Here is a 7,500-nt window from a genome sequence, read left to right as displayed (position 1 = left end):
CAACCGCCCGCACCAGCTCGAGGCATGTGCCCACACCAAGGCCCGGCATGTATCGATGGTGTTCGACGTAGGGGCCATCTTCTGCTGATGGTGGTCGAGGCAAGAGCCCGCACCAAGGGCCAGCGTGTGCCCATGGCGCTCGAGGCAACCGTCCGCACCAGGGCCCAACGTGTGCCGATGGTGGTCGAGGCAACCGCCCGCACCAGGGCCCAGCGTGTGCCGATGGTGCTCGAGGCAACCGCCCGCACCAAGGGCCGGCTTGTGCCGATGGTGTTCGAGGCAACCGCCCGCACCAGGGCCCAGCGTGTGCCGATGGTGGTCGAGGCAACCGCCAGCACCAGGGCCCAGCGTGTGCCGATGGTGGTCGAGGCAACCGCCCGCACCAAGGCCGAGCGTGTGCCGATGGTGGTCGAGGCAACCGCCCGCACCAGGGCCCAGCGTGTGCCGATGGTGGTCGAGGCAAGCGCCCGCACCAAGGCCGAGCGTGTGCCGATGGTGGTCGAGGCAAGCGCCCGCACCAGGGCCCAGCGTGTGCCGATGGTTGTCGAGGCAAGCGCCCTCACCAAGGCCGAGCGTGTGCCGATGGTGGTCGAGGCAACCGGCCGCACCAAGGGCCGGCGTGTGCCGATGGTGTTCGAGGCAACCGCCCGCACCAGGGCCCAGCGTGTGCCGATGGTGGTCGAGCCAGGAGCCCGCACCAAGGGCTGGCCTGTGCCGATGGTGTTCGGGGCAACCGCCCGCACCAGGGCCCTGCGTGTGCCGATGGTGCTGGGGGCAACCGCCCGCACCAGGGCCCAGCGTGTGCCGATGGTGCTGGGGGCAAGCGCCCGCACCAGGGCCCAGCGTGTGCCGATGGTGCTGGGGGCAACCGCCCGGACCAGGGCCCAGCGTGTGCCGATGGTGCTGGGGGCAAGCACCCGCCCCAGGGCCCAGCGTGTGCCGATGGTTATCGGGGCAACCGGCCGCACCAGGGCCCAGGGTCTGCCGATGGTGCTCGAGGCAACCGCCCGCACCAAGGCTCAGCATGTGCCGATTGTGATCGAGGCAACAACCCACACCAGGGCCCAGCTTGTGCCGATGGCGGTCGAGGCAAGTGCCCGTACCGAAGGGCAGCCTATGCCGATGATGGTCGATGCATGTGCCATCACCATGCGTCATCATGTGCCATTGATGGTCGAGGCCTTGGCCGAAGTTCGATTTTGAGCCACGGTGCCCATGCTTGGCTCCAGCATGTGCTGGTGCCGCATTTTTTTCACTCGGGACAGCATCGCCGGAGCATCGCCGGAGCATCGCCGGAGTACCGCCGGAGAACCTGACCGGCGGCATTGGGGTTCCGGCGATTGGGAGGGGGGCCGGGGGGGTGTGCGCACATGATGTGCGATGGGTGCTGGTACTTGGCCTTGTGTTGGCCCCCTATCCCTCATCAAAACTCTGAGAATTCACACCCCCTTAAAGAGCATTTGAGATTTTACAGGTTTGCTACCAGTAGCCGTTAAAGTGTCTGAAATGGGGACACTTTTTTCAAACGGTCACAAAATCTTCTCTACTTCGAGTTTTTAGCTGAATTTTTTTGTGCATGCCAACAAAAATAGAAGGATCATGCCTACAAAATTTGGGGCCAAAAATCCTTATAAAAAAATTTTAAAAAATCTCGAACCGCAAAAAGTTTCGAAAATCATGAAAAATAGAAAACGAGTCATCTTCCAACGAAACTTCACGTGAAGGCTTAGGGGACCATTGTATGAATTTACAAGCCATAAAAATGGCATTGGCACGGCAGAAATTTGAAGATGTGCCTAAACCCACCAGGGCCCAGCGTGTGCCGATGGTGCTCGAGGCAAGCGCCCGCACCAGGGCCCAGCGTGTGCCGATGGTGCTCGAGGCAAGCGCCCGCACCAGGGCCCAGCGTGTGCCGATGGTGGTCGAGGCAACCGCCCGCACCAGGGCCGATAGTGTGCCGATGGTGCTCGAGGCAACCTGTCGCACCAGGGCCCAGCGTGTGCCGATGGTGATCGAGGCAACCTGCCGTACCAGGGCCCAGCGTGTGCCGATGGTGGTCGAGGCAAGCGCCCGCACCAGCGCCCAGCGTGTGCCGATGGTGCTCGAGGCAACCGACCGCACCAGGGCCCAGCGTGTGCCGATGGTGCTCGAGGCAACTTGCCCCACCAGGGCCCAGCGTGTGCCGATGGCGCTCGAGGCAAGCTCCCGCACCAGGGCCCAGCGTGTGCCGATGGTGCTCGAGGCAACCTGCCGCACCAGGGCCCAACGTGTGCGGATGGTGCTCGAGGCAAGCGCCCGAGGCAACCGACCGCACCAGGGCCGAGCGTGTGCCGATGGTGGTCGAGGCAAGCGCCCGCGCCAGGGCCCAGCGTGTGCCGATGGTGGTCGAGGCTGCCGATGATGGTCGAGGCAACCTGCCGCACCAGGGCCCAGCGTGTGCCGATGGTGCTCGAGGCAACCGACCGCACCAGGGCCGAGCGTGTGCCGATGGTGCTCGAGGCAAGCGCCCGCACCAGGGCCCAGCGTGTGCCGATGGTGGTCGAGGCAACCTGCCGCACCAGGGCCCAGCGTGTGCCGATGGTGGTCGAGGCAACCGCCCGCACCAGGGCCCAGCGTGTGCCGATGGTGGTCGAGGCAAGCGCCCGCACCAGGGCCCAGCGTGTGCCGATGGTGCTCGAGGCAACCGACCGCACCAGGGCCCAGCGTGTGCCGATGGTGGTCGAGGCGAGCGCCCGCACCAGGGCCCAGCGTGTGCCGATGGTGGTCGAGGCTGCCGATGGTGGTCGAGGCAACCTGCCGCACCAGGGCCCAGCGTGTGCCGATGGTGCTCGAGGCAACCGACCGCACCAGGGCCGAGCGTGTGCCGATGGTGCTCGAGGCAAGCTGCCGCACCAGGGCCCAGCGTGTGCCGATGGTGATCGAGGCAACCGCCCGCACCAGGGCCCAGCGTGTGCCGATGGTGATCGAGGCAACCGACCGCACCAGGGCCCAGCGTGTGCCGATGGTGCTCGAGGCAACCTGCCGCACCAGGGCCCAGCGTGTGCCGATGGTGGTCGAGGCAAGCGCCCGCACCAGGGCCCAGCGTGTGCCGATGGTGGTCGAGGCAAGCGCCCGCACCAGGGCCCAGCGTGTGCCGATGGTGCTCGAGGCAACCGACCGCACCAGGGCCCAGCTTTTGCCGATGGTGATCGAGGCAACCGGCCGCTCCAGGGCCCAGCGTGTGCCGATGGTTATCGGGGCAACCCGCCGCACCAGGGCCCAGGGTCTGCCGATGGTGCTCGAGGCAACCGCCCGCACCAAGGCTCAGCATGTGCCGCTGGTGATCGAGGCAACAACCCACACCAGGGCCCAGCTTGTGCCGATGGCGGTCGAGGCAAGTGCCCGTACCGAAGGGCAGCCTATGCCGATGATGGTCGATGCATGTGCCATCACCATGCGTCATCATGTGCCATTGATGGTCGAGGCCTTGGCCGAAGTTCGATTTTGAGCCACGGTGCCCATGCTTGGCTCCAGCATGTGCTGGTGCCGCATTTTTTTCACTCGGGACAGCATCGCCGGAGCATCGCCGGAGCATCGCCGGAGTACCGCCGGAGAACCTGACCGGCGGCATTGGGGTTCCGGCGATTGGGAGGGGGGCCGGGGGGGTGTGCGCACATGATGTGCGATGGGTGCTGGTACTTGGCCTTGTGTTGGCCCCCTATCCCTCATCAAACCTCTGAGAATTCACACCCCCTTAAAGAGCATTTGAGATTTTACAGGTTTGCTACCAGTAGCCGTTAAAGTGTCTGAAATGGGGACACTTTTTTCAAACGGTCACAAAATCTTCTCTACTTCGAGTTTTTAGCTGAATTTTTTTGTGCATGCCAACAAAAATAGAAGGATCATGCCTACAAAATTTGGGGCCAAAAATCCTTATAAAAAAATTTTAAAAAATCTCGAACCGCAAAAAGTTTCGAAAATCATGAAAAATAGAAAACGAGTCATCTTCCAACGAAACTTCACGTGAAGGCTTAGGGGACCATTGTATGAATTTACAAGCCATAAAAATGGCATTGGCATGGCAGAAATTTGAAGATGTGCCTAAACCCACCAGGGCCCAGCGTGTGCCGATGGTGCTCGAGGCAAGCGCCCGCACCAGGGCCCAGCGTGTGCCGATGGTGCTCGAGGCAAGCGCCCGCACCAGGGCCCAGCGTGTGCCGATGGTGCTCGAGGCAACCGCCCGCACCAGGGCCGATAGTGTGCCGATGGTGCTCGAGGCAACCTGTCGCACCAGGGCCCAGCGTGTGCCGATGGTGATTGAGGCAACCTGCCGTACCAGGGCCCAGCGTGTGCCGATGGTGGTCGAGGCAAGCGCCCGCACCAGCGCCCAGCGTGTGCCGATGGTGCTCGAGGCAACCGACCGCACCAGGGCCCAGCGTGTGCCGATGGTGCTCGAGGCAACTTGCCCCACCAGGGCCCAGCGTGTGCCGATGGCGCTCGAGGCAAGCTCCCGCACCAGGGCCCAGCGTGTGCCGATGGTGCTCGAGGCAACCTGCCGCACCAGGGCCCAGCGTGTGCGGATGGTGCTCGAGGCAAGCGCCCGAGGCAACCGACCGCACCAGGGCCGAGCGTGTGCCGATGGTGGTCGAGGCAAGCGCCCGCACCAGGGCCCAGCGTGTGCCGATGGTGCTCGAGGCAACCGACCGCACCAGGGCCGAGCGTGTGCCGATGGTGCTCGAGGCAAGCGCCCGCACCAGGGCCCAGCGTGTGCCGATGGTGGTCGAGGCAACCTGCCGCACCAGGGCCCAGCGTGTGCCGATGGTGGTCGAGGCAAGCGCCCGCACCAGGGCCCAGCGTGTGCCGATGGTGGTCGAGGCAACCGCCCGCACCAGGGCCCAGCGTGTGCCGATGGTGGTCGAGGCAAGCGCCCGCACCAGGGCCCAGCGTGTGCCGATGGTGCTCGAGGCAACCGACCGCACCAGGGCCCAGCGTGTGCCGATGGTGGTCGAGGCAAGCGCCCGCACCAGGGCCCAGCGTGTGCCGATGGTGGTCGAGGCTGCCGATGGTGGTCGAGGCAACCTGCCGCACCAGGGCCCAGCGTGTGCCGATGGTGCTCGAGGCAACCGACCGCACCAGGGCCGAGCGTGTGCCGATGGTGCTCGAGGCAAGCTGCCGCACCAGGGCCCAGCGTGTGCCGATGGTGATCGAGGCAACCGCCCGCACCAGGGCCCAGCGTGTGCCGATGGTGATCGAGGCAACCTGCCGCACCAGGCAAGCGCCCGCACCAGGGCCCAGCGTGTGCCGATGGTGGTCGAGGCAAGCGCCCGCACCAGGGCCCAGCGTGTGCCGATGGTGGTCGAGGCAACCTGCCGCACCAGGGCCCAGCGTGTGCCGATGGTGGTCGAGGCAAGCGCCCGCACCAGGGCCCAGCGTGTGCCGATGGTGCTCGAGGCAAGCGCCCGCACCAGGGCCCAGCGTGTGCCGATGGTGGTCGAGGCAACCGACCGCACCAGGGCCCAGCTTTTGCCGATGGTGATCGAGGCAACCGGCCGCTCCAGGGCCCAGCGTGTGCCGATGGTTATCGGGGCAACCCGCCGCACCAGGGCCCAGGGTCTGCCGATGGTGCTCGAGGCAACCGCCCGCACCAAGGCTCAGCATGTGCCGCTGGTGATTGAGGCAACAACCCACACCAGGGCCCAGCTTGTGCCGATGGCGGTCGAGGCAAGTGCCCGTACCGAAGGGCAGCCTATGCCGATGATGGTCGATGCATGTGCCATCACCATGCGTCATCATGTGCCATTGATGGTCGAGGCCTTGGCCGAAGTTCGATTTTGAGCCACGGTGCCCATGCTTGGCTCCAGCATGTGCTGGTGCCGCATTTTTTTCACTCGGGACAGCATCGCCGGAGCATCGCCGGAGCATCGCCGGAGTACCGCCGGAGAACCTGACCGGCGGCATTGGGGTTCCGGCGATTGGGAGGGGGGCCGGGGGGGTGTGCGCACATGATGTGCGATGGGTGCTGGTACTTGGCCTTGTGTTGGCCCCCTATCCCTCATCAAACCTCTGAGAATTCACACCCCCTTAAAGAGCATTTGAGATTTTACAGGTTTGCTACCAGTAGCCGTTAAAGTGTCTGAAATGGGGACACTTTTTTCAAACGGTCACAAAATCTTCTCTACTTCGAGTTTTTAGCTGAATTTTTTTGTGCATGCCAACAAAAATAGAAGGATCATGCCTACAAAATTTGGGGCCAAAAATCCTTATAAAAAAATTTTAAAAAATCCCGAACCGCAAAAAGTTTCGAAAATCATGAAAAATAGAAAACGAGTCATCTTCCAACGAAACTTCACGTGAAGGCTTAGGGGACCATTATATGAATTTACAAGCCATAAAAATGGCATTGGCACGGCAGAAATTTGAAGATGTGCCTAAACCCACCAGGGCCCAGCGTGTGCCGATGGTGCTCGAGGCAAGCGCCCGCACCAGGGCCCAGCGTGTGCCGATGGTGGTCGAGGCAACCGCCCGCACCAGGGCCGATAGTGTGCCGATGGTGCTCGAGGCAACCTGTCGCACCAGGGCCCAGCGTGTGCCGATGGTGATCGAGGCAACCTGCCGTACCAGGGCCCAGCGTGTGCCGATGGTGGTCGAGGCAAGCGCCCGCACCAGCGCCCAGCGTGTGCCGATGGTGCTCGAGGCAACCGACCGCACCAGGGCCCAGCGTGTGCCGATGGTGCTCGAGGCTGCCGATGATGGTCGAGGCAACCTGCCGCACCAGGGCCCAGCGTGTGCCGATGGTGCTCGAGGCAACCGACCGCACCAGGGCCGAGCGTGTGCCGATGGTGCTCGAGGCAAGCGCCCGCACCAGGGCCCAGCGTGTGCCGATGGTGGTCGAGGCAACCTGCCGCACCAGGGCCCAGCGTGTGCCGATGGTGGTCGAGGCAAGCGCCCGCACCAGGGCCCAGCGTGTGCCGATGGTGGTCGAGGCAACCGCCCGCACCAGGGCCCAGCGTGTGCCGATGGTGGTCGAGGCAAGCGCCCGCACCAGGGCCCAGCGTGTGCCGATGGTGCTCGAGGCAACCGACCGCACCAGGGCCCAGCGTGTGCCGATGGTGGTCGAGGCAAGCGCCCGCACCAGGGCCCAGCGTGTGCCGATGGTGGTCGAGGCTGTCGATGGTGGTCGAGGCAACCTGCCGCACCAGGGCCCAGCGTGTGCCGATGGTGCTCGAGGCAACCGACCGCACCAGGGCCGAGCGTGTGCCGATGGTGCTCGAGGCAACCGACCGCACCAGGGCCGAGCGTGTGCCGATGGTGCTCGAGGCAAGCTGCCGCACCAGGGCCCAGCATGTGCTGGTGCCGCATTTTTTTCACTCGGGACAGCATCGCCGGAGCATCGCCGGAGCATCGCCGGAGTACCGCCGGAGAACCTGACCGGCGGCATTGGGGTTCCGACGATTGGGAGGGGGGCCGGGGGGGTGTGCGCACATGACGTGCGATGGGTGCTGGTACTTGGCCCTTGTGTTG

This window comes from Durio zibethinus, unplaced genomic scaffold (genome assembly GCF_047325235.1).
Source record: "Durio zibethinus cultivar Kanyao isolate XHJ-2024 unplaced genomic scaffold, ASM4732523v1 HiC_scaffold_3, whole genome shotgun sequence".
NCBI classification, from domain to species: Eukaryota; Viridiplantae; Streptophyta; class Magnoliopsida; order Malvales; family Malvaceae; genus Durio; species Durio zibethinus.
The sequence above is the reverse complement of the archived record's forward strand: the minus strand, read 5'-3'. Positions refer to the sequence as shown.